Source organism: Cupressus sempervirens, chromosome 7 (assembly GCF_028749045.1).
Source record: "Cupressus sempervirens isolate cs-2001-9-10 chromosome 7, ASM2874904v1, whole genome shotgun sequence".
Taxonomy (NCBI): domain Eukaryota; kingdom Viridiplantae; phylum Streptophyta; class Pinopsida; order Cupressales; family Cupressaceae; genus Cupressus; species Cupressus sempervirens.
The window spans coordinates 177,872,761-177,900,503 of NC_143124.1; positions in this window are offsets into that span (position 1 = coordinate 177,872,761).

A 27,743-nucleotide genomic window follows, 5' to 3' on the forward strand; every position below is an offset into this window, starting at 1 on the left:
TATAAAATGTTGAATATTATATTTAAAGAAATGATAAAATACATAAAATACTTCAAAAAATTATTCATATCTTATTTAAATTTACATTTATTTTTCTTTATATATAATATCATTTGAATTTAAATATAAATCTTATTGTATTTTAAATATTCTTTATTTATATTTTAAATTAAAAATTTTGTAATTGATTAGTTATTATATTTTAAATATTTTTAATCTATATATTGAATTTACAAAATTATAATTGTAACTCTAAACTTTTTACTTCAAAAAATAATTCATATCTTATTTAAAATTATTGCTTTTTAAATATTTCTTATTTATATTTTGAAGTTAAAAATTTGCAATTGGTTAGTTATTGTATTTTAAATATTATTTAATTTATATATTGTATTTACAAAATTGTAATTGATTAGTTTTGCTATAATATATAATGCTGATTTCTATTTTTCTAACTCATTATTTTAAAAATAAAAGATAATTAAAAAATTGTATAATTATCTTTTATATTTCATAATCTTTCTATCATAGTGATCATATGAATAGAAAAAAATAATGTGCTTTTAATTTATTTTATCCTTGTCCCTTCATCTTCCTCCCACCATTCATCCACCATTACATTAAAAATCTATAAAGGTTATTTCTTATATATAACTTGATCTATTCTAACATATCTAGATATATTCTAACTTAAGATAATTAAAAAATTGTATAATTATCTTTTATATTTCATAATCTTTCTATCATAGTGATCATATGAATAGAAAAAAATAATGTGCTTTTAATTTATTTTATCCTTGTCCCTTCATCTTCCTCCCACCATTCATCCACCATTACATTAAAAATCTATAAAGGTTATTTCTTATATATAACTTGATCTATTCTAACATATCTAGATATATTCTAACTTAATGATGCCACACTTTAAATTAAATCCAAACAAAGTATTTCTTACATATAACTTGACCTATTTTAACTTAATGATCTTGTTTTAATCCTTGACTTTTTAATGTCATCATTTCTTACGACACTAATGATTTTTCATAGATGATTCAATTCTCAAATAAAGAATTTCATTTTTAAAAAATCTAATACAAAATTAATGCACTTAAGAGCCATATAGTGGCTTGTACTCAGCCTAGTTTAATTAAATAGAATAGTAAAGTTAAAAACTTGATGATGTTTAGTATAACTAATTAGTATTTTTATATTTGATTAACATTTAACATTTGTAAAATAAATAATATTTTTTAATATAAAATTATTTATAATTAAAAAAATTGTAATATAAATGTAATGCTACTATTCTTAGTGTATTAGTATTTTATTTAAATTGAATATTAGGTATAATTGTTATAGGCCCTCTTAAAAAATAGTATATAAATTTGATTAAGATAATTAAATTAAATTAATTTTTTTTACAAAATCTTGTTGTTTGCAATAGTATATTGCCTACCCCAAATACAATTATACCACTAAGACAATTATACCACTAAGCTAAATAAAAATTTAATATAATTCAATAATTTAATGATGTGACTTTTTAAAACTAATCTAAAAATATATTTTTCTTATATATAGCTTAGCTATTCTAACTTGGATCTCGTTTTAATCCTTAGTTTTTTAACCCCTCTCCTTGAATGCCATCGTTTCTTTCCATGTTAATGATTTTTCACTTGCTATTCAATTCTGAAATAAAATAATTCATTTAATTTTTTTTTATACACTTCAGAAATTAATGCACTAAAGACAAAAGATAAAAATATCACTAAGCCAATTTTTTTAAAAAATATTATTCAATAATTTAATGATGGGAGTTTTTAAAATAAATCTAAATAAATTATTTCTTATATATAACTTGAGCTATTCTATTCTAACTTTATTCTATTCTTGACTTAATGATCTTGAAGGATCTTGTTTTACTCATTAGGAGATTCAATTCCTTTCCACATTAATGATTTTTTCATAAGAGATTCAATTCTGAAATAAATAATTTTATTTTTAAAATAATTTTTTTTATACACTTCAAGAATTAGTGCACTTGAGACAGAAGATGATAATATACAAAGAAGCTCTCTAGCTCTTCAATAGTACATTCAAATTATTTTTTCATTGCAATCAATGAGTTGATACTTCTACAACATTCCTGTCAATGAGTCAATGCTTCCTTATTTTGTCATTCTTGTCAATGAGTCAATGCTTCCTTATTTTGTCATTCTTGTCAATGACTCAATGCTTCCTTATTTTGTGTTTTCTTTAGACTATCTAAGCCCGACCATTAATGGTGCAGTGACCATTCTATTACGTCCGACTTCCTTAGATTTGCTAGCTTTGTTTAGCAACTACACTGAAGTAATTATTAGTGATTTTGTCGGCTTTGTATCGTCCTTCTCTATGAAATACATATGACACATACATAATTATTGAGATAGTAAAATTAAACAATATTAAACGATATCTTGGACTAATATTTATGAAATGATAAAAAATTGATGGGAGAATGATGGTTTTAATAGGAAGAGTTAAAAGTAGAGGATATCTTTAAAAAGTCAATAGTGTTTTTATAAGGGAACATCATCAAGAATATAATAATAATAATAATAGTGTGAACATAAGGGGAAATCGACACGAGCAACAAATATTGGCCTGATGGAAAATATTGATAATATTTGATACTAATACAGGCACAAAGGAATCTAACTGTAACATACTGATTAACTCATATGATTAAAATCTACTGACAATGATCTTCAAAGTATCAAAATAAATTTAATAATTATAAAGATCCAAAGAAAGAACCAATAAAAACATCTAAACCATTTCCTGCCTACATCATATCAAGATATCAAGGTTGCAACATTTATTTACAAGTTGTATTCACAACTGAGACACTGGTGTATAACTTCATTTGATGTAGTTTGCATGCTTCTTCCTTGCAAAAGGTTAACATAATCTCACAAGTAACCTACCTAAAGTCCAAAACTTTAAAGACTATATTTGATGATGGCACAAGAAAAGAAAAGAAAGCCGCCTCTGTATTTCATGATGGCAAGGAGAAACACAAGAAAGTCACCTCTTAGATGGAGTATACCTTTACTTGTTACCATAACTATGAAATCATAGCCCTACATTGCAAATTATATTCTGCCCAGGTTATCAATGATACGAAGAAGTTCCTTGCAAATGGATAAAAATCAAAGCTAAAAGATGAGGAGTTAGGGTCAATTTCTTAAAAACATAAGGAAGTTGATCATCATGTATCCTCGTCGTCAAACAACACAAAATTGCTCTATATTTTCACAATGTTTACAAAAAAGTGCGTAAACAAAGCTAGATTATTTGAATCCCATCCGTAGAGAATAAAAACCCCTACAGTTACAGGTGCTTCACATATTTCCTATATCATTCACTCCCTTGAGCAACTTCATTGCACTTAGGACAGGTAGAGCTAATGCCTGCATTAAAAAAGCCATCCTTCCACAATTATCAACTGACTCTTACATTTCAAAACTCTAATATAAACAACATCCAAATTAATGAGAAAAAACACAAAGTACAAGATTATACATGAGAAGATCTGATCTCCCTTTGTTCCCAAACCACCAAACCCTATGATTTTCGAACTGCCTGCAAAAACACAAAGGAAGCCACATAGCCCAAGAAAATAGTTCACAAGACAAATTTTTCTTTGAATATGGTTTGTATATAATCTGCCAATTGTTATTCAAGGGAGGATGAGTATCGAGGGAGAGGGGATTAGCTCATATTAAATAAGCTCCCACATGACTACACAAATCTCAAAAAATCTCAACACTTGGAGAACATGCAAGTGGATTTGATGATAAAGCATACCAGATGGCATACAAATACAATCCTCCCTTAGATCTACAGTGCCTTATGGCACCACGCCAACGAAAACAGAGGAAGAGAAAGCTAATGTCGATTCTACCTTTAATTGAAATTAAGGTAGAAGGATCGACAGACCAAGACAATTCAATCATCTTGCTTGGGCCAGCCTTAAACATCACACACTAATGAAGAAATTAAGCTTGGAAAAGTAAGTCAAACTTTGACTATTTAACACTTTTACTCTAGGAATGAAGCATTAGTGTGTGATGTTTAAGCCATTCATCTTGGGAGACGTTTAATAGGATTACAACCATTGATAAATAACATGAAGTTGTTTTATTCTGAATAGTATGCCTTCAACATAATTAGAGATATCCTCATAATTTGTTTTTAAAAAACAGTTTGCTCTTTTTCTTCTTTATTACCGAAGTAAGGAAACATCTGTTATTATTTGATAAAGATGTTCACATAATATTAAAATAAAATATATTATAATGAAAACGTTAAAAATTATATAAAAATTATTGTAAAATGGTATTTATTTTAGAAAGTTTACTTTTAAAATTAAAATTAAAATTAAATGTAATTTTAGGTATATGAATATAGGTAGATTATAAATCTAAAGTTTAGTCTTAATAGAAGAAATAATATATTCTGAAAATCATTTTATGAACTTAAAACAAACTAATATTCTACACTACTAAACTTCATATCAAACACCAAATAAACAAGAGCTTTGAGAAAAGCCAGAGTCCCTACCTTTTGATTTTGTTATTTCTTTGATTAAAAAGGATTAAAAATAAGAATATATGTTTAATGAAGGCTTTTCAACATATCAAGATTTGAGACTTTTATTCTTCATCAAGGAAAAAATAGTAGTTTATAAAATGTAGAAATATATTGACATTAATATAACTAAATTTTAATAATTCTTAAAAGATACTAAAATATAATAATCTACTAGAAAATAATTTTAAATCTATAAGTAAAGATTAATTAAGTACAAAATATATAAAAGAATAATAGCTTCATTTTATTACTAATTTATAATTATTCACTACAGATATGTGTTGGAAATGATTGAAAAGATCATTGATTGAAGAGTGATGGAATTGGTAAAGAATGCTTTCAATCATTGATGTCAAACTTGTTATTTGTAGGAATGACAATTTCTTAAAAGATCCAAGTACTGTCACATAGTTGATTGACAAGGAGGAGTTAATCAATAAGATGTAACTAGAGCACCTAGAGAAAGGTTGAAGTTATGTTGTTTAATGAAGTATAAGGATCAACTAAGATAATTGATGAAATAGTGTATTGATGACATACTCTAAGACACAGAGGATGGACACACTTAGATACATTACAAGTGCAAGGTGTAACTAAGTCAATTTTCTATGCTTAACTAAGTTCATTTGTGAGTGCCGAGCGAGCTAGTTGAAGCCGAGCAAATTCTCAGTTGGAGCCGAGCAATCTTCAGGTGCCGAGAAAAAGTCTTGACGTGTTGAGTAATCCAAGAACATTCATGTGCCAAGCAAACTAGAAAAATGTAGTGGATACCAAGCAAATTGTTTAGGTGCCGAGCATCAGTAAAACACAATTGATGCTAAGTAATGCAGTATGTGTCAAGCATCAATATTTCAATAGTGCCGAGTTGCTGCATTATTGAAAAGTCAAAAGATTCGCTAGATCAGTAATGATAAGTTTGTTACATTAAATTTTGTGAACCAGTTGGAGATAAGGATGATGAGTTGATGTCACAAAGTTTTATGCCAACTAATTCTAGGCGAATACAAATGAATTTATCCCAATGTTTCTACAAGAAATAATTTGGAGGGAAAACAATATCATTTTCTCAAGTCAATTCAAGTTGAAAGCAGGAAGAATTGAGTGAGAAATGAAGAACATAACTTCTTTATAAGAAGTTACAGGTCATGAATGAAAGGTGATGATCGAGGTGTGAAGAAGCCAAGAGAAGGCTAGTGTCAAGTGTCAAGAAAAGGACACAGTGAGGAAGAATAGAGCATCAAGTCTTTGATCAAGTGACCATAGTGAGATGAAGGCATTGACATAACGAGTTGAAGAACTCAAGGAGATAGATCTTGAAGGATGAAAAAGCTGCCTAAAACTGCAAGGAAGCAAAGCCAAGCAAGGAAGAAGAAATGAAAAGAGATTTGAAATCTGTAAGGTTAGAGTTGCAAGTGGTATCAAGTCAAAAGATTTCTAATACTCTCTTACCATTATATTAGATATTGAAATCCTACATTGCTAGGTTAGCTTAATAGCTAGGTGGAGAAGCCTTCGAGAAGGTAGTTGAATGTCCCATGGATTTGGGTGGGCCTAATAGCCTTATGTAAATTCTTTAACAGGGTTACATTCCAAGTTGAATGTTCTTAAGTCCTCTAACAAGGCACACTCCTTACAGGGTGTTAAAATCCTTTAATAGGGTCACATTTAACAATGTGTTGTAGCCTTTAATAGAGCATCACTTCAGAAGGGTGAGAAAAGAAGGTAGCATGTTACTGGTGGTTTTCTCAAATTGGGTTTCCATGTAAATCTCTGTGTTATTTGTTGATTCTTTATGTTTCATTACTGATTGTTGATTTATAGTAGCTTGCTAACATAAAGATTAAAGCTTGGATAAAAAGTAGAATGCATGGGCCTACTATAGTTTCATTAAAAAGTTTGAATTGGACATTTTTGGACCTTGAAAAACTGATTCACCCCCCCTCTTAGTTATTTTAAAGAATTCTAACAATTGGTATCAGAGCCCTTTGTTGATTTGTTTCAAGGTACTAGTACCAAGAAGATCAAGATTTCCAAAAGAGAAGTCTCCAAGATGAATAGAGACAACTTTGTTGCATGGAAAAGTCTGATGAAATTGCACCTTAGATCAATAGGTGACTATGCGCAGACCTCAATCACAGGTCACCATACAGACCCTACAAGACCCCTCACTATAGAAGATCTAAGCAAGAAGAAGGAACACAATCAAGCAATGTTGGAGATTGCTTCTGCACTAAGTTATGCCAAGTATGATGACATCAAAGGATATGATACTGCATACAAAATGTGGAAAGCCCTATCAACCATATATAGAGGAGATGACAAGGTCTAGAGAGCCAAAAGAGAAAGCCTAAGAGGAAAGTTTGATGACATGAAGATGGAAGAAAGAGAAAACTTAGTATGATGCAAGGATGAAAGAAGTGGTGATGAGTAAGTAGCAAATACTTGAGAAATTTACTCCCTATCTATTCAATAAGAGTTTCAGCCATCCAAGAGCTAAGGTGTGTACCAAGAAACACATTAACCTTTGAAGGAATAACTAGAAGACTCACTGCATTTGAGCTATCCAACTTTGACAACTACAAGCCAGACAACTTTGAATCTACTTTCAAGGCCAAGGTGACAGTTAAAGACACTAAGGAGGTACAAACACAGAAGAAGAGTGGAAAAGGAAAACATGTATCATGTGATAGCAACGCTGATGAAGATGATGTAGACCAACTAGAGCCATTGCTAGCAAGAAGATTTCACAAAGGAAAAGGAAAATTCAGAGGTAAGTTGCCTATCATTTGCTTCAATTGTAATGAAGTTGGTCACATTGCAACTAGATGCACACAAAAGAAGAATTACAAGGATGGAAGTAAATTCAAGAACAAGAGAAAAGATAACAAGGACTACCAAGACAAAAGCAACAGATGCTACATTGTTGAAAAAGACTCTGATGAAAATGATGATGAAGTAGTCTATGTGGCTATGAAGGATGAATTAGATGAAGATGAAGCAATTGCCTTAATAACCTGCATGAACAAGAATGATAAGTGCATCATAGATAGTGGATGCTCTCATCACATGACTAGAGATAAAAGTAAGTTCATTACCTTCACTCAATATGATGGAAATAGTGTTAGATTTGGTAACAATGCACCATGTCTAATCAAAAGCAAAGGTAGCATTAAGCTTACTAAAAAGATAACATGTGATAATGCATACTATGTTGAAGGCCTGAATTATAATCTGCTAAGTGTTTCACAGTTAGTTAACATAGGATGCAAGGTAGAATTTGAAAATAGAACTGCCAAGATCTATGATTCTCATGGAAGTCTTATAGGAAAAGGTGACCAGACTAGGAGTAATTTGTTTTACCTAGATATGGAAGATGCTTCTTGTATTATAGTATAGACTGATGATGTATGGTTATGGCATAAGAGGCTATTTCATGTAAACTTTGACAATCTAATTAGCATCAACAAAATGAAGAAAGTTAGAGGATTACCAAAGTTGAAGAAGCCTGACAACACAATATGCAAACAATGTCAACTAGGGAAGATGACCAAGTCCAGTTTCAAAAGCAAGGCCTATACTTCCAATGAAGTATTAGAGTTAGTTCATACTAACTTGTGTAATCCAATTGAAGTGCAAAGCTACAAAAGTGATAAATACATAATGCTATTTGTGGATGACTACTCAAGAATGATGTCAGTCATGTTCCTGAAACAAAAATTAGATGCATTCCAAATGTTCAAATGGTATTTGGCCAAAGCTGAGAAGGAAATAGGAAAGAGCTTGAAATGTCTAAGATCTGATAGAGGAGGTGAATTCACATCAAAGGAATTTGAAGAATTTTGTAATGACAGAGGAATCAAAAAGTAGACGTCAACACCTAGGACTCTACCACAGAATAGTATAATAGAAAGAAGGAATAGATTAGTGATTGACTATGCCAGAACTTTAATGATGGAAAAAAATGTTGCACTCAAGTACTGGAGAGAAGCAATAAGTACTACAGTCTACACACTCAATAGAGTTTAGATCAAGAAAGGTACACATGCAACACCTTTTGAGCTATGCTATGGTCATTCTCCTACTGTTAAACATTTCAAAATATTTGGATGTAAATGCTAAATACTTAAAGAGTCTAAGAATGGAAAGTTTGATGCAAAGAGTGAAGAATGAATATTTTTTGACTACTTTACTAGAAATAAAGCTTATAAGTGCTTGAATGTCAATACTAACAAAGTAGTAGAAAGCACAAATGTCAACTTTGATGAGCTTGCAGAAGTTCAAAATATTGTATGTACCAAGAAAATAGAGGAATACAAGTCTTTTGTATAATTCTATGAAGGCATGCCTAATGAAGGTGAAGTTGCAATTCAAAATGACAATCAACAACAAACTTCAGTATCTGCCAAGTCATAGATAGTGAATGCTAAGTTGTAGATGCATTCAGATGCCAAATTGCAGGATACAAAAAATGCACATTCAAATTCAGAGAACAACCAACGTGAAGGAAATGAAGAATTACCTAATGGAAATATGCAACAGGATTCAGATGCTGAAAGGACAAACATGGAAACAAGAAAGGAACTAGTATTAGCAAAGTATGTAAGAAGACACCATCCTGTAGATTAGATTATTGGAAATAAAGAGGCCGGACCAATGACAAGGAACAAACTTAGAAATGAGACATGTTTTCTCAACAAAGTGGAACCCAAAACAATAAATGAAGCTCTACAAGATGATGACTGGTACAATGCTATGGAAGAAGAAATACAACAAATTGAGAAGAACAAGACTTGGACCTTACTTCCTAGACCAACTGATAAGAATGCGATTGGAACCAAGCGGGTATTTAGAAAGAAGTTAGATGAAAATGGAAAAATCAAAAGGAACAAGGTAAGACTAGTCTGCAAAGGATATGCATAAGAAGAAGGACTAGACTAGGAATAAACATTTTTCCTAGTTGCAAGAATGGAAGGAGTAAGGACTCTACTTGCATATGCATCTTATAAAGGATTCAAAGTCTACCAAATGGATGTCAAGTCTACATTTTTGAATGGTATACTAGAAGAGGAAGTCTACATAGAGCAACTAGAAGGATTTATTGATGAGAATAAAAAGGACAAAGTTTGTGAACTGCACAAATCTCTATATGGATTGAAGCAAGCCCCTAGAGCATGGTATGAGAGACTTCACAAGTATCCAGTGTAAATAGGATTTGAAAGAACTGATGATAATAGCAACATGTACATCAAATTAGAAGAAGATAAGGACATCCTTATATCAAAAATCTTTGTGGATGACATAATCTTTGGGGAAAGGAAGTGCTTAGCAAAGATTTTGTTGACAAAATGAAGCATGAATTTGAAATGTCTATGTTTGGAGAAATAAAGTTCTTTGTTGGATTGCAAGTATATCAACTGAAACATGGTATATTTGTGACCCAATCAAAATATATCAAAGAGATACTCAAGACATTTGGTCTAGAGGATTCCAAACCTGTCAGCACACCAATGGCAACATGACACAAGCTATCTAAGAATGATGAGTTAGTTGAAGTCAAAGAGACAATGTACAGATCCATGATTGGAAAATTACAATATGTTGTACATAGCAAACCAAATATAGCATTAGCAGTTGGAATAGTAGCAAGATTCTCTACTAATCCTAGAGAAAATCATCTCATGGTAGTAAAAAGGATAATGAGATACCTCAAAGGAACTGATGATTTTGGCTTATACTACAAGAAGAGTGACAAGTTTGAGCTACACTAATGCAGATTGGGGAGGCAACATTAATGATAGGAAAAGCACAAGTGGAGGAGCACTATTTTTAGGAAAAAGGCTAGTTACTTGGACTAGTAAGAAACAAACATGTACATCACAATCCATGGTAGAAGTAGAATATGTAGTAGCAACAATCAATTGCACAAACATTGTATGGCTCAAGCATCTATTGAAAGGAATGAAGGAAGAGAAAACCAAGCCAGTGATACTATATTGTGATAACACAAGTGCCATAAACGTATCCAAGAATCCAGTAATGCATGCAAAAACCAAGCACATTGCAATTAAGTATCACTATGTCAGAGAGTTGGTAGAAGATAAGCAAGTGAAGATGGAATACTTTCACACAAAGGAACAAATTATAGATATCTTCACTAAACCATTACCCAAGGATGCTTATGAGTATCTTAGAGGTAAGTTAGGGGTAAAGCCCTTAACTCAAGCAGCTTAAAGAAACATAGAAGTTGCCCTGCACCAACAAGAGTTGATCAATGAAATATTATATGAATGATGCAGAGGATGTTAACATGAACAACAATTCCAGATCAGTCACAAGCATGGTGACAGAGGGAGAAAACATTAGAGATGCTACATCTTTGGCATTTATGTCAAAGAGGGAGATTTAGGAGAAACTGATCAATAATAAGATGAGAGAGGGAGATTAATGAGAAACGAGAAACTGATTAGCAAGAAGCTACAAAGGATTAGAAATACAAAGAAAGGATGTAATAGTTAAGAGGGAGACTTGAAATAAGAAGCAAAACAGAGGATTCAGTTTGTATAAAAAAAAGAGGGAGACATGATACAAAGAGGGAGACTTGGAATAGATATGTAATGACAACAAGTATTATGTTTGGTACATAAGTTTGGTGCAAACTAAGTTGATCAACTTAACAAATTGATCAGTTTGGTTTGCCATCAATGCCAAAGAGGGAGACTGTTGGAAATGATTGAAAAGATCATTGATTGGAGAGTGATGGAATTGGTAAAGAATGTTTTCAATCATTGTTTTTTCATTGATGTCAAACTTGCTATTTGTAGGAATGACAATTTCTTAAAAGATCTAAGTACTATCACTTAGTTGATTAACAAGGAGGAGTTAACCAATAAGATGTAACTAGAGCGCCTAGAGAAAGGTTGAAGTTATGTTGTTGTAATGAAGTATAAGGATCAACTAAGACAATTGATGAAATAGTTTATTGATGAAATACTCTAAGACATAGAGGATGGACACACTTAGATACATTAGAAGTGCAAGGTGTAACTAAGTCAATTTTCTATGCTTAACTAAGTTCATCTATGAGTGTTGAGCAAGCTAGTTGAAGCCAAGAAAATTCTTAGTTGTAGTCGAGTAAGTTTAGAATTCAGTATGTGCTGAGTAATCTTCAGGTGCCGAGAAAAAGTTTTCAGGTGCCGAGTAATCTAGGATCATTCATGTGCTGAGCAAACTAGAAAAATGTAGTGGATGCCGAGCAAATTGTTTAGGTGTTGAGCATCAATAAAACATAGTTGATGCCGAGTAACGCAGTATGTGCCAAGCATCATTATTTCAATAGTGCCAAATTGCTGCATTATTGAAAAGTCAAAAGATTTGCCAGATCAGTAATGATAAGTTTGTTACATTGAATTTTGTGAACTAGTTGGAGATAAGGATGATGAGCTGGTGTCATAGAGTTTAATGCCAACTAATTCTAGTTGAATACAGATGGATTTATCCTAATGTTTCTAGAAGAAACAATTTGGAGGGAAAACAATATCATTTTTTCAAGTCAATTCAAGTTGAAAGTGGGAAGAATTGAGTGGGAAATGAAGAACAAAACTTATTTATAAGAAGTTACAGGTTATGAATGAAAGGTGATGATTGAGGTGTGAAGAAGCCAAGAGAAGGCTAGTGTCAAGTGTCAAGAAAAGGACATAGTGAGGAAGAACAGAGCATCAAGTCTCTGATCAAGTGACCATAGTGAGATGAAGGCATTGGCATAACAGGTTGAAGAACTCAAGGAGACAGATCTTGAAGGGTGAACTGAAACTGCAAGGAAACAAAGCCAAGCAAGGAAGAAGAGCTGAAAAGAATCTGCAAGGTTAGAGTTGCAAGTGGTATCAGGTCAAAAGATTTCTAATACTCTCTTACCAGTGTATTAGATATTGAAATCCTACATTGCTAAGTTAGCTTAACAACTAGGTGGAGAAGCCTTTGAGAAGGTAGTTGAAAGTCCCATGGATTTGGGTGGGCCTAATAGCCTTATGTAAATCCTTTAACAAGGTGACATTCCAAGTTGAATGTTCTTAAGTCCCCTAACAAGGCACACTCCTTACAAGGTGTTGAAATACTTTAATAGGGTCACATTTAACAATGTGTTGTAGCCTTTAATAGGGCATCACTTCAGAAGGGTGAGAAAAGAAGGTAGCATGTTACTGGTGGTTTTGTCAAATTGGGTTTCCATGTAAATCTCTGTGTTATGTGTTGATTCTTTATGTTTCATTACTACATGTTGATTTACAGTAGCTTGCTAAGATAAAGATTAAAGCTTGGATAAAAAGTAGAATGCATGGGCCTACTATAGTTTCATTAAAAAGTTTGAATTCCAGACATTATTGGACCTTGAATAACTGATTCACCCTCCCTCTTAGTTATTCTAAAGAATTCTAACAATATGTTTATAAATAATATTACTTTAAAGGGCTATCTACATAAGTATTTAATATTTATCAGATTTTTTCTAAAATAAATTTTCTATTGTAAATTAATTAAAAACATCTAGAAAAAAATAGAAAAGACCATCACAAGAAAGGATATCTGCCATAAAATTGTTTTTAGTAAGCGAGAATTTTAAAGTTTTAATCATTGTATTTATCGAAACCTATTTTTCTTTGAACTTTAGTTTTCTATCCACTAAATTTGGTACTCGTGTCTGGTACTTAATCCTTATGTGCATCCCCTGCCACTCGAACCTGGGTTTTTTGACACATTCTTTCACTTTTTTCGGAACAATTATTTAATTGTGAAATAAATTTGTGCAAATGTAAACTTTTCTTATTACTTGATTATCTTTTTATTAATCTGCATAACAATAAGTAGTTGTGTAGGATAATAATTATTATGTGTGAAACATATACAAGCCTTTATTATAATAAATAAACATATTCATAAAATATGAGATTCCCTGACAATATTAAGATAAGAAATGAATACCCAAGTTAGAAAATTGATCCTAATAATCTAACTCCATGTGTTTCCTTGTTGAGTGATTTTCTGACTCTCAACTTGCCTGAAATAAGTTGCACTCTGAGAAAAATATCTTTTGTCTGTTGAATTAATTTCTCTAATGTCAAGTCATGTTTGGGATATGAAGTTTTGCTTTTTTCCAAGTAATATATAATGATCACCATAACCATTAAAAGTATCAAGACTCACTTTTCTGACCATTTAAAATAAAATTATCAAGATTTATCTTTGAAATTTGCATTTCTTGGAGAGACAAAAGATCAAATGCACTTTCATTGATTAAGAAATGTGTCTTCATGCTTCAAGTTGTTATTCTGATTAAATTGTCAGACATTGGCAATGCCATACTATATAAACGAGCCACTCTATATTCTTAATTCCTATTTGTTAGAGTTCTTGACACAAATAAAAATATTTAAATGGTTTGAAGTATACATAATAGTTACAAGTTTGTTTGGTTAAAGTTTAAATGGAAGCAATTACTGAAGAGCTGCAACTCTCTCCATTGATCTGGAGAAGAAAGAGTTTTGGTTTTTGTTTTTTTCACATGTGTGTATATTTGGGGCAGTGTTGTTTATGTTGGTGCGGAAAAGATAATTATAGGAAGAGAAACTATGGCCACGACAACAATGGCTACGGCGGCAGGAGCAATGACACTTTTATATTACACTTTGAATCGTAGATCATTTGCAGCCGAAGATGAAGATGGGAATTCTGAGGAGAACAAGATTCAAACTCTGATCGAGCAGATTGGGACCTTCTGGAGAATTTGATAGTTTAAATTTTCATAATTTTCTATACCAAAAGTTTAATTTTCCCCTAGAAAAATGGCTATTAGCCACTCATAAATTAAATTTTTTTTTTTTTTTTAAAACTAAGTTTTGATCTTTAGAAATTTGCTTATTTCGATCATATGAAAACTAATTCAACTAATTTAAGTGACATTCGAGAACATTAGTTCCCTATCTATAAATAAGTAGAGACTAATAAATACAAACCCATAACACAAATCAACAATGATTCTAAAGTCATAACCAGACTCATATCCCAAACTAATGTCCCAAACTCTCATGCTACACATGACAAAAATTGTGAACATGAAGTGGAATGATTTTTTTAATGAGGGATTACAAATGAATTTTTGAGGATAAAAATTATTTAGATAAAACCTCTACCAAATTGAAAGAGACTTTGAAGAAGGAGAACCTTCAAGGAAATTTAGTATGTGATTAATTAAAATCTTTTTACTAGAAGAGAGATTTAGCAAATGTAATTTGAAATTAAAGTCTTTATATTGTTCTTGTCTTAATTTTTTTTTTAATAATACTTAATCTTATAAAGATTGTAGTTCTCAAAGTTATATTTGTAGAAGTATAATTTATAATATATGTTGAGTTATTATAATTATAATATTTATTTTCTTCTTTTAAAGGAATGAATTTCTTTAATCAAATATAAATTATAAATATTTTCTTGTCCATCTCAAAATTATTATTTACTTGGAGGATATTTTGTTCATTAAAACATTAGTAGAGCATATAACATATTGGTAGGGTCTTTAAGAAGTTAAAGGAAGAAAAACTTGGTAGTTAACTTGAAGAAGTGTAGTTTTCTAAAGAGAGAGTCAATGTACTTGGGAATTATCATCTCAAAAGATGGTCTTAAAATGGACCTAGAGAAAATGGAGGTTATCCTTGAATGACTTACTCCAAGAACTTCTACTAAGACAAGATATTTTTATGGTTTGGCTATCTTTTACAAAAAAATTATCTAATTGTAGACCCTTAAGTAAAAAATGAGAAGGCATAAAAAAAGAGTTTTTTTGGATTGGAAGAGAAGCAAAGAGTTTGATCTGATGACGATGCTAGTGATAATGTCATTGGAGATATTTTGAGTCAGGAAGGTAAAGTTATTGCTTAGTTTAGAGAGAATTTAAATGATAGCAAAAGAAAAGAAAAAAATTGTTTATAATTAGGGGATTTATGCTATAGTTCAAGTATTAAGGAAGTGGATACATTTTTTGGCCTAAAGAATTTATTTTAATTATCAATTATCAAACTTTATATTATTTGAATAGTCATGGAAAATTGAATCAAATACATTTAAAATGAGTTGAGCTTTTGCAAAGTTACATTTTTATTTTGAAGCAAATGAATGGATAGTCTAATTGAGTGATGAAGGATGTTCCCCTTAATACCTTAAGCACATAACAAAAACAAAGAAATAATGTCAACTTGCGATAAAAAAAATGAGCTTCTTATTATCGCTGCAAATGTGGAATTATACAATTCAAAATTACAATATGCTAACCCACATGGGTGCTTTCATTATAGTAATCTACAAGATAAAGCTGTAAACTATCACCTAGATCTATTCTAGATGATCTACGTGCATTTCTTAAATAAGAAATTTTATGCTACACAGGAATGTTCTAGACACTCAAACTTGATACTTAGGGTTGATAGACCCCAACAATACATATAGAGTCAGCCAAATACACCTTTGACATTTATTTTGGAAGTTTTAGTCTACTTCATAAGGCCATAACTTTTACATTGTTGTTCCAATTCTCTACAATAATCCCTTCTTAGAATCCTTAGCTTTTGATCTATTGGCTCAAGTTTCATGCAAGAGCCCATTCGTCAATTTTTTGGGCCTCATCCGAGCATGTTTAGGCCTTCAAAACTAAGCCCAAAGTTTTTGTACCAAAAATCCACTATAAATTCACCGATACTTATGATATGCATTGAACCTCAACTGGTAGACTGATATGATTGAGATGAACCTCCACCTCTAAAATTAGGACAATCTGAGCTTGTATGACTAACTTATTGAGTAGCAAGCCTCTACAAACAATAAATTTACATTAAGACAACCCTTATTCAAACAAATGAAATCAAATATTTTTGGTTGATGTAAGATTGCTCTTACACCCAGGATGCTCCTACATTAGACACCTAGGGTAATTTGGGAAGTGACCCCATCATGTCTCAGGTGTTCATAGGAAAACCAAGATGGTTAACTTCCTCCCTTGCTAGCCATGATGAATCTTCTATTGGCCTCCCTTGTTAATGTTTGGTAGCTTTTGTCGGATAACTTTATGGTTATTCATATAAAATTATATATGAGATATAAGCTTTTATATATATATATATATATATATATATATATATATATATATATAAATGCACCAAGTTGTGGTGCCAAAAGAGGGGTATAAGTGGACACCTTTTTTTTGAAATCTGCAAATTTTGAACTTCAAAAAGAATTTGAAGATAGTTATGCTCAAAATTTTAAGATATGACAAAAACAAAAGTTGTAGTCCTTTGAATCTAGTTTCTAAACTTCTAATTTTTTTTCAAAATGGTTTAGTTTTAGGCCCTCAAAAAAGGGGGCCACAAAAAGTGGTATTGTTTATTCCAAAAAAGCATAACATAGTACAAAGTGTGGTCCCCCTAAAAGTTTAACTTTTTTTTTGAAATTCTTTAATCGCTCTAGTCAAAAGTTACTTAACACTATGTAGTTTATCCTAGATTTTTCGAGTAATTTTATAATGTGTAATTTTTTTTTAATGAATTTTTTAACTAGACACATCCCAAAAACATGAAATATCTGTGTGCTCCCCCTAGAAATAACTAAAAACTAATCTAAAATCAAAACTTTTTTTTTTCAAAGTGTGTAGAATGGAGTCTAGTTTCTAAAAAACCAAGTTGTTGCAAAATTCAATGAATGAGCTAAAATCTATAGCCCAATTAGTACATGGTGGTTTTTGACAAAAAGTGAGCATACATTCAAAAGAAATTATAGATGAAAGGTTTGAAATAGTTCAAATTAAAAAATAAATCATATGGTTAGATAGCTAACACAGAGACCTATAATGCTATGTAACCTGATCTTATCGATACCCAACCACGAGGAATCTTGAAGGGGAGAACACAAGAAAAAGCAATCATTTTTGGTATGTTTGCTGGAAAACACGTCTCAGACCTATTTATAAACTCCAAACTTTTGGGTTGGATCTCCAAGGCAAAACCAAGCCTTAGGCTTGGGTTTAATGCAAAGCTTTCAATAGCATGTGTACCCTATAGCGTGCACACGCTATTTAACTTTGCATTAAGTAGTGCGTGCTCGCTATAGTGTGTACGCACTATAGGGTGCATGCACTATTAACACCTAAATTACAAAATAGAACTAGGTGGGGGGGGGGGCAGGGGAATAGCTATGTGTGTGTGTGAGAAAGATAGAGAGAAAGTAGGGGATGGGAGAGGGGAGAGAGTACAAGATGGGAGAGAGAAAGTGAGAAAGAGTAAACGTGGCAAAGAGAGTATAGGATGGGAGAGAGAGGAAGTGTGAGCGAGTAGGGGTGGTAGAGAGAGTACAAGATGCAAGAGAGAGTAGGGGTGGTAGAGAGAGTACAAGATACAAGAGAGAGTAGGGGTAGCAGAGAGAGTATAGGATGTGTGAGAGAGTAGGGGTGGCAAAGAGAGAGTGCAGGATAGGCGAGAGAGATTGACAGTAGGGGATGGGAGAGAGAGGAAGTGTGAGAGAGTAGGGGTGGCAGAGAGAGTAAAAGATGCGAGAGAGAGTAGGGGTGGCAGAGAGAGTACAAGATGTGAGAGAGTAGGTGTGAGAGAGAGTAGGGGTGGAAAAGAGAGAGTGTAGGATGGGGGAGAGAGATTGACAGTAGGGGATGGGAGAGAGAGGAAGTGTGAGAGAGAGTACAGGTTGGGAGAGAGATTGAGAGTAGGGGATAGGGGAGAGAGAGAGTAGGCAGTGGGAGACAAAATGGGAGAGGAAGAGTGAGAGAGAGGAGAATGATATTCCATGTGTGTGAAAGAGAGAGAGTATGGAATGGGAGAGGGGGAAGATAGAGTAGCTTGAGAGAGAGAGTAGGGGATGGAAGAGAGAGTAGACGATGGGAGAGGGAGTGGGAGAGGGAGAGAGAGGGGGGATAGAAATGTGTGTAAGAGAGAAAGAGAGAGAGAGTAGGGGATAGGAGAGAGTGTGAAAATGTAAGAGAGAGTAGGGGGTATCAGAGAGAGAGTAGAGAGGGGGAGAGAGAGAGAGTAGAGAGGGGGAGAGAGAGAGAGAGTGAGAGTGAAAGTGAGAGTGAGTAGGTGGTGGGAGAGGGAGTGGGAGAGGGAGAGCGAGTGAGAGAAAAGTTAGGGGATGGGAAAGAAGAGAGGGGGGATGGGTGTGTGTGTGTGAAAGAGAGAGAGTAGGGAAAGAGAGATAGAGAGAGTAGGCAATGGCAGAGGGATGGGAGAGAGAGGGAGAGAGTGAGAGAGAGAGAGAGAGATAGTAGGCGGTGGGAGAGGGAGTGGGAGGGATAGAGAGGTGGAATAGAAGTGTGTAAGAGAGATAGAGTAGGGGATGGGAGAGAGTAGGCAGTGGGAGAGGGACTACGAGAGAGAGAAAGGGGGGGGGATAGGAATGCATATTTATTTATAAGAGAGATAAAGTAGGGGATGGGAGAGAGTGTGACAGTTTGAGAGAGAGTAGGAGGTGGCAGAGAGAGCTCATACGGGATGGGGTTGAGAGAGAGAGAGAGTAGGGGATGGGAGAGAGTGTGAGAGTGTGATAGAGAGTAGGTGGTGGTAGAGAGAGCTCATATGGGATGGGAGAGAGAGAGAGAGAGAGAGAGAGAGAGAGAGAGAGAGAGAGAGAGAGAGAGAGAGAGAGAGAGATTACGAGATGGAAGAGCATGAGAGAGAGTAGGGGATGGGAGAGAGTGTGAGAGTGTGATAGAGAGTAGGTGGTGGTAGAGAGAGCTCATATGGGATGGGAGAGAGAGAGAGAGAGAGAGAGAGAGAGAGAGAGAGAGATTACGAGATGGAAGGGCATGAGAGAGAGTAGGGGATGGGAGAGAGATAGTGAGAGTGAGGGATGGGGGAGAGAGAGTAGAGAGGAAAAGAGAGAACTTGAGAGAGAGATAGTAGGCGGTAGGAGAGGGAGTGGGAGAGGGAGAGGGAGAGAGATAAGGGGGATGGGAGTGTGTGTGATAGATGTAGAGAGTAAGGGATGGGAGAGAAGAAGAGTGGGGGGATAATAGTGTGTGTGTTTATGAAAGAGAGAGAGTAGGGGATGGGAGAGAGTGTGAGAGTAGGGGGTGGCAGAGAGAGTATGACGATGGGGGAGAGAAAGTAGGTGGGAGAGGGAAAGAGAGAGGGGGGATGGGAGTGTGTGTGTAAGAGAGACAGAGTAGGGGATGTGAGAGAGTGTGAGAGTGTGAGAGAGTAGGAGATGGGAGAGGAGAGAGAGAGAGCAGGGGATGGGGGAGAGAAAGTAGGCAGTGGGAGAGGGAGTGGGAGAGGGAGAGAGAGGGGAGGGATGGGAGTGTGTGTGTAAGAGAGACAGAGTAGGGGATAGGAGAGAGTGTGAGAGAGTAGGGGATGGGAGAGGAGAGAGAGAGTAGGGGATGGGGGAGAGAAAGTAGGTGGTGGGAGAGGGAGTGGGAGAGGGAGAGAGAGGGGGGGATGGGAGTGTGTGTGTAAGAGAGACATATTAGGGAATGGGAGAGAGTGAGTAGGTGGTGGTAGAGAGAGCTTGTATAGGATGGGAGAGAGCGAGAGAGAGAGAGAGAGAGAGAGAGAGAGAGAGAGAGAGAGAGAGAGAGAGAGAGAGAGAGAGATAGTAGGCAGTAGGAGAAGGAGTGGGAGAGGGAGAGAGATAGGGGGGATGGGAGTGTGTGTGACAGATGTAGAGAGTAGAGGATGGGAGAGAAGAGAGTGGGGGGATAAGAGTGTGTGCGTTTGTGAAAGAGAGAGAGAGAGAGTAGGGGATGGGAGAGAGTGTGAGAGTGTGAGAGAGAGTAGGGGGTGGAAAAGAGAGAGTACGATTATGGGGGAGAGAAAGTAGGCAATGGGAGAGGGAGTGGGAGAGGGAGAGAGAGAGAGGGGGAATGGGAATGTGTGTAAGAGAGACAAAGTAGGGGATGGGAGAGAGTAGGGGATGAGAGAGGGGAGAGAGAGTAGGGGATGGGGGAGAGAAAGTATATGGTGGCAGAGGGAGTGGGAGAGGGAGAGAGAGGGGTGATGGGAGTGTGTGTGTAAGAGAGACAGAGTAGGAGATGGGAGAGAGTGTGAGAGTTAGTAGGTGGTGGCAAAGAGAGCTCATACGGGGATGGGAGAGAGAGTTTGAGATTAGGGGATGGTAGAGTATGAGAGAGAGTAGGCGATGGGAGAGAGAGAGTGAGAGTAAGTGATGGGAGAGAGAGAGAGATGGTAGGTGGTAGGAGAGAGTGTGAGAGTGTGAGAGTAGGGGGTGGCAGAGAGAGAGTACGACAATGGGGGAGAGAAAGTAGGTGGTGGGAGAGGGTAAGAGAGAGGGGGGATGAGAGTGTGTGTGTAAGAGAGATAGAGTAGGGGATGGGAGAGAGTGTGAGAGAGTAGGGGATGGGAGAGGAGAGAGAGAGTAGGGGATGGGGGAGAGAAAGTAGGTAGTGGGAGAGGGAGAGAGAGAGGGGGGATGAGAGTGTGTGTGTAAGAGAGATAGAGTAGGGGATGGAAGAGAGTGTGAGAGTGAGTAGGTGGTGGCAAAGAGAGCTCATACGGGGATGGGAGAGAGAGAGTAAGATTAGGGGATGGGAGAGTGTGAGAGAGAGTAGGGGATGGGAGAGAGAGAGAGAGAGAGTAAGGGATGGGGAGAGAGAGAGAGAGAGAGAGAGAGAGAGAGAGAGAGAGAGAGTAGAGAGGGAGAGAGAGAGATAGTAGGCAGTAGGAGAGAATGTGAGAGTGTGAGAGTAGGGGGGTGGCAGAGAGAGAGTATGATGATGGGGAGAGAAAGTAGGTGGTGGGAGAGGGAAAGAGAGAGGGGGGATGGGAGAGAGTGTGAGAGAGTAGGGAATCGGAGAGAGTGTGAGAGAGTAGGGGAAGGGGGAGAGAAATTAGGTAGTGGGAGAGGGAGAGAGAGAGGGGGGATGGGAGTGTGTGTGTAAGAGAGACAGAGTAGGGGATGGGAGAGAGTGTGAGAGTATAGGGGATGGGGGAGAGAAAGTAGGCAGTGGGAGATGGAGAGAGAGAGAGAGGGGGTATGGGAGTTTGTGTGTAAGAGAGACAAAGTAGGGGATGGGAGAGAGTGTGAGAGTGAGTAGGTGGTGGCAAAGAGAGCTTGTACAAGATGGGAGAGAGAGAGAGAGAGAGAGAGAGAGAGAGAGTAGAGAGGGAGAGAGAGATAGTAGGTAGTAGGAGAGGGAGAGGGAGAGGAAGAGAGAGAGAGAGTAGGGGATGGGAGAGAGTAGGGAGGATGGGGAGTGATGTGTTTTCACATAGTGCGTACGCACTATAGTGTGTGCACACTTCATAGTGCATACGCATTATAGTGTGTACGCACTATGTGAAATCACCTAAAAATAGTCAAAAAAACACTTTGGGGCCATTTCATCCATTTTTTGCTTTTGATCTATTATGCACTCTATTATTCCAAATGAAATCACGAGTTTCAACATAGCAAACACCAAATTCAATCATTGGATACGTGATTTGAAAACTTTTTGAATATTCCTTGTATAGAAAAGGTTAGTGCAATCTATTTTAAATATTGTTTGTTGATATATAGATACAAATTTGATTATAATTTGACATGTTGTTTAATATATAGTGAATTCATTGAAATTTGTATGTTTCAATGAAATCTTATTTTGAAATGGTTAGAAATTTGACAAGTCATTTGATATATGTAGTGTATTCATTCAAATAATTATAATTTTTATATGTATTTGAATAATTTTTAATTTACACATTTTAAGTAATTCATATGTTTGAATAATTTGACATGTAGAAATCATCATCATGTCAAGGAAGAAACCAAAAACTCAAACAAATGAAGATAGGGAGAGAGATTTGGAAATTAAAAGAGATAAAAAATGAAATTACTACATGAGCAAAGAAAATTGCAAAGCAATAATCAAGAATTGAATTTCGAAGAGAATCAAGAACCACTAGTGCAAAGAAACAAAGAGGAAGAATTGGAAAGACAAAGAGAACGAATGAGACTGTTATGCTGAAGAAGACAATTGAATTGTGAAGCTACACCATCTTCCAATGTTGGAGTCATATCGTCCACTACACCATCTTCCAATGTTGAAGTCATATCATCCTCTCATGTTGAAGAGACATCGATTTATAGATCCGATGATATATACACTCCATCATGTCATGTTAAAGGCTCAACATCAACACATCAAGTAGGTGATATTCCATTTTTTACATCTTATTGTCAAGGCACATCATCTTCGGTTTAAGGTACGCAATACACTCGACCTTATGTTGATGTTCAAAATATTGTGGGAATGAAAAAGATTATAACACCTAGAATTCATTTTAGAAGACCAAAATATTTGATTGATATTGACACTAACATTTTGAAATCAATGCCTAACAAGATTAGCAAGCGTACTTGTCAAAGAAAAGTTAATCGTATGTGGAGATTATTTTTTGAAGAATTAAATATTACAAGTCAATGCCAATTATTTGTTGAAATGATGAAGAATTTGAAATTTAGGCCTATCATGAAGATTCTTGGGCTAAGAACAATGGATGATTCAAATGAAAAAAATATTGTAAAGAATCTAATGAGTGCTTATGACAAAGTGGGTTCTAAATCATGCACCAAAGATAGTAATATCACAAGATGAGTACTTACATTGACTATAGTAAGTAGCCAAATGAAGAAAGCTCGACTCATGAGAAAGATAAGCAAAACATTAAAAATTGGTAGAGGTACTCTAAGGAGAGCCATGCTAAGGCATGAGAGATTAGAAGATCCAACAAAAAATGAGTTATGGACATTTAGCGGTAGACTACCACAAAAGGATAAAGAAATTAGTGAAGCCTTGAAATCATTGATCAAAGATTTCTAGAAAAATAACACACGTGTTTCCCCTAATCAAAGAGATGTTGTAAGAAGGAGGATTGGTAGCCAAAATCGCAAGCCACATGTGAAACATTTTTGGACTCAACTCAGACACAATTTTTTGCTATGTATCCTCAAATTTGAATAAGTCAAAGATTTTTTGAGATGGTTAAACCTTTCTATGTGAAGATAAATCACACACACACAACTTGTTGTAGGATACATATTGAATTTTCTAAGCATTTTGATGTTTATAGGCATATATGTGTAGTTTTGCATTCTCAGTTTGTTTTGTAGGATTGTGACATAAATGAGCCACCAAAATCTTCAAGAGAATTCATATCCAACATTTTATGTGAAATAGAGGATGGCCAAAAATTTTATAAGACATCATTTTTGGATGGTATGTGCTTATTTTGTGGTTCTTTGCAACTTTTATCAACTTGTCAACATATAGATAGTAGACATGCAACTGGAAATGAAATAGTAGATTACGAAAAATTTAAGACAGTGACATATGCTCTAAAAGATGGGAAACAAGGTACAAGATGTGATTTAGTCATTGAAAAGATTCCAGTGTATGAGTTCATGAAGATTTTTCATGAAAATATTATTTACGAGTATGCAAGGAATACCCATAGAGCTTGATGGCTAGATTTGCAATTCAAGTTGTGCAAGGATACGTTTCCATTGGATACCATTATTTTAGTTGTAGATTTTGCAGAGAACTACACACTACAACCACAAAATGAGGTGCAAGCAAAGTATTATACTTCTCAACAGGTTTCCATATTTGTTCACATAACATTCATGCATTCACCTACAAGTACAAACGATGACAGGAAGATTTTGAGGGAGTACCATTTTTACATCAGCGATGATCGATCACATTCTACACAGTTTGTACATGGTTGTTTTCAACTATTTTATGGAGATTTGGCTAACAGGGGCATAACATATCATCAGCACATTATTTGGTCAGACAATTGTGCATCTCAATTCAAGAATGCACGTATGTTATATTGGTTGAGCAAGATGCACAAGTTGTGTAGAATTCAATATATGTGGAATTTCATAGAGGCTGGTCATGGTAAGGAAGAGCACGATGGTGTAGGTGCTTGCATTAAAAGAGCGTTGGCTCATGAAGAACTAAAGTACAAAGATGGAGCAATATTGACAGATGCAAAATCCATCGTCCAATGGTGTAATGCTACAATGGGTCCAGGTAAGGAAGGTGAGTCTACAATTCATAGATTTTTTTGGTTAATAGATAATACTAACATTGTACCATATTAGGATTGTTGCACACTAATGGGATCTAGTGAGTTACACCCTTTTAGAAGCTCTGATGTAGGTACATGGAGTATCCACACATGAAAAATGGAATACTATTGTCCATCATGTGTAGAAGAAAATTGGGATGAGTGTGAGTTGACTGAATGGGTGGACAAATTGGATGTACGGGTTTTGGACCCAAGTGACACCTATTGTCCCCCACAAGCACTGGAAATGGTAGAGATGAATTCGTCTATTGACTTTGACTACTTGTTATATCTAGTGCAACCTAGTAATATATATATTTATATATCTTTTTAATTTCAATATGTAACTTTATAACTTTTACCCAAGTATTTTTTGAATTAATGACCACATTTTGTACATTTGTCACTGCAGGCCATGTTTTTGCTATTATTGCACTTGAAGACAATGAAGAAGGGATAGATTATTAATTGTGTCATTGTGTTGAAGCCAAACAAAAATTGGATCACTCAGTTATAGATGGTGAAGGTTTAGAGTACCATGTCGGTGCGGTGGTTGTAATAGGCACATGGCTTAGATGATATTCTATGAAGAACCCTAACTTGTGGTTATTTGAGGATTGGCAAACAGAGAGGAAGATTCTTCATTATTCAATCCTTTTTGTTGCATCAAATGTCCACTTGATAAAATATGGTGATGTTGGAGGACACCCTAAGTCTTAGAGGTAGACTAGAAGCATGAATCAGTGATTGATTCATCCCTTCTCTCCCTATTAGTATGGTACAAGATGGTCTAATAATATAAGAAAACTAAATAAGTACTTGAAAATAAGTAGGAAGGAAGAAGAGAAAAACGATATTTAGGAAGAAGAGGATGAAGAAAGATAGAAAAGATAACTTAAAGGCATCACCAAACACTAGGAGGATATCAATAGATCTAAATGATTTTATGCTTTGTTAGTGTCAACAACACTACTATGGTTTTATAGACTTGGTTGTTATCTTTCTATTTGTATAACATGATTAAGAATTCAAAGGACTTAATTCCTATTATTAGGTAGATAGGGTCATGTTCTGGATAGTATTTTGAACCTTTCAATAGCTTTGTACTTTTCTCTGCTCTTTGTACTCTAAGTTATTGGTAATTCTTATCATATCACAACTATTCTTCATGGTTCATGCCCATTATGTGTTTCCCGATCTCATGAAGGAAGTTTTTGATCAATGAAGCATATATAATGGAACATATCTTGATGTTCTTGACCTTATGTGGACTTGAATCTTGGCTTTCCAATAATTTCACATCTCATGGAAATAGATCCATATTATTTGGTTCCTGGCCTATATTTGTTATACATTTTCTTAGCATTTGGAAATTTAATATTGATTATGTTAATGTGTTGGTCACATAATTATATAAATTTAGGTAGTTATCCTTAATCAAGAAAGTATTATGAAATTAGTAACAAGACTAGATATCAGAATTTTGAGTATAAGAGATTTGAATTTGAAGTTAGAGTTGTATGCCTAACATGTAAAACTGCATGTTACAGGCTCATTGTAACTAAATTTCTAAATCTAGTAGTTTCATCATCCTTGTCTCTCAAAGAAATATCTTAGTATGACAAACTATACTAAGGAAATTTATTTATTAGATATCAGATCCAGGGTTTTAGAGATGATAAAGTTAAAAGGCTTGAAAGGTATTTGAATACTTTTATAGAGCTTCAATACAAGATAAGATTAAATAAGTTAAGTTTCAAAACATAACATAAGATTATTAGTATCCTAAAGACTATGTATAATTTTAAAAAAGATGAGAAAATGTGAGGTGGAAGATTTCAAGATGGAATTTTTAGGTCAACTCAAAATGAGCAAATTTGTAACAATGTGCCAAGTGACCCTTCTAGGTCCTGATGGGAAAATCCCACAAACAATCAACTCTAGGATGTTTTTAGGCTTTAATAGGTTTTTTCTAGCCTATCTAGCATGTTCCCATAAACACCTTTCAGTTTCCATACCCTGCAAGACAAAATGCATTATTCACCCAAATGTTGTCAATGCATTTTCACAAGTCAATGACAACAACAAGACAAAATGATGGATAAATTTTGATTTTTTCAAATGAATCCTTGAATAAATGACCTTTCTAGATACCCTTTATCCTTTTATAAAACATATGTAAGACTTAGGTGCAACTCCTTTAGAAAATATTTGAGATTGTACACACTGCCCTTGTTTTCATCAATAAAGCAATAGTGCATTTACAGAGCAACATATAGAAATACTCAATGTATGGACTTCAAACTTTGCATAGGCTCCTAAAATGACTTCGGTTAGACAAATCCACTCTCAATTTCAGTCTATGGGTTCCCTAACCCCAAAAGCCCCAATTCACCTTCTAAAAACCCTTATTTCTAGGGCATCACCAATCTCACACATGCCAAGCCTTGTTGGACTAATTAAAAATTAAAAAATATATGTTTTATCACCATAAACATGAATCAACTCACAAACACTGCCCTCCTTAAGGAAAATCTCTTCCTAATTGATTGTCCCGTCCAAATAACCCTTGTTTTCACAACTTTATTTGATTTGGTGGCCACCAATCTCAAGTTAGATCTTCATTTCATGGTTAGAAATATTTTTACAAGTTAGATAAATGGCATTCCATGAAGAAAAAATGAGCATTTAATGGAACGACCATGATTAGATGCAAAAATCTATCAAAATGCTTAGAAATAAGACTGCTACAACCAACAGTATAAAAATTTGATGAACAAAACTTCAAGTTTGAATGCTAAACTTAGTAAAGAATCTTGTTGTCACTTAGGTTTGCACCGTTGTCCAAAGCCTATGCATGAGGACAACCTAGTGAAACATGGAAACAACCTCCAAGCTATGGGACTTGAACTATGAGGTTGAGTCTCCGGAGAAGGCCGGCTTCCTCTTACTATTAGGATGCACCTAACTACTCTTGGGGAGGAA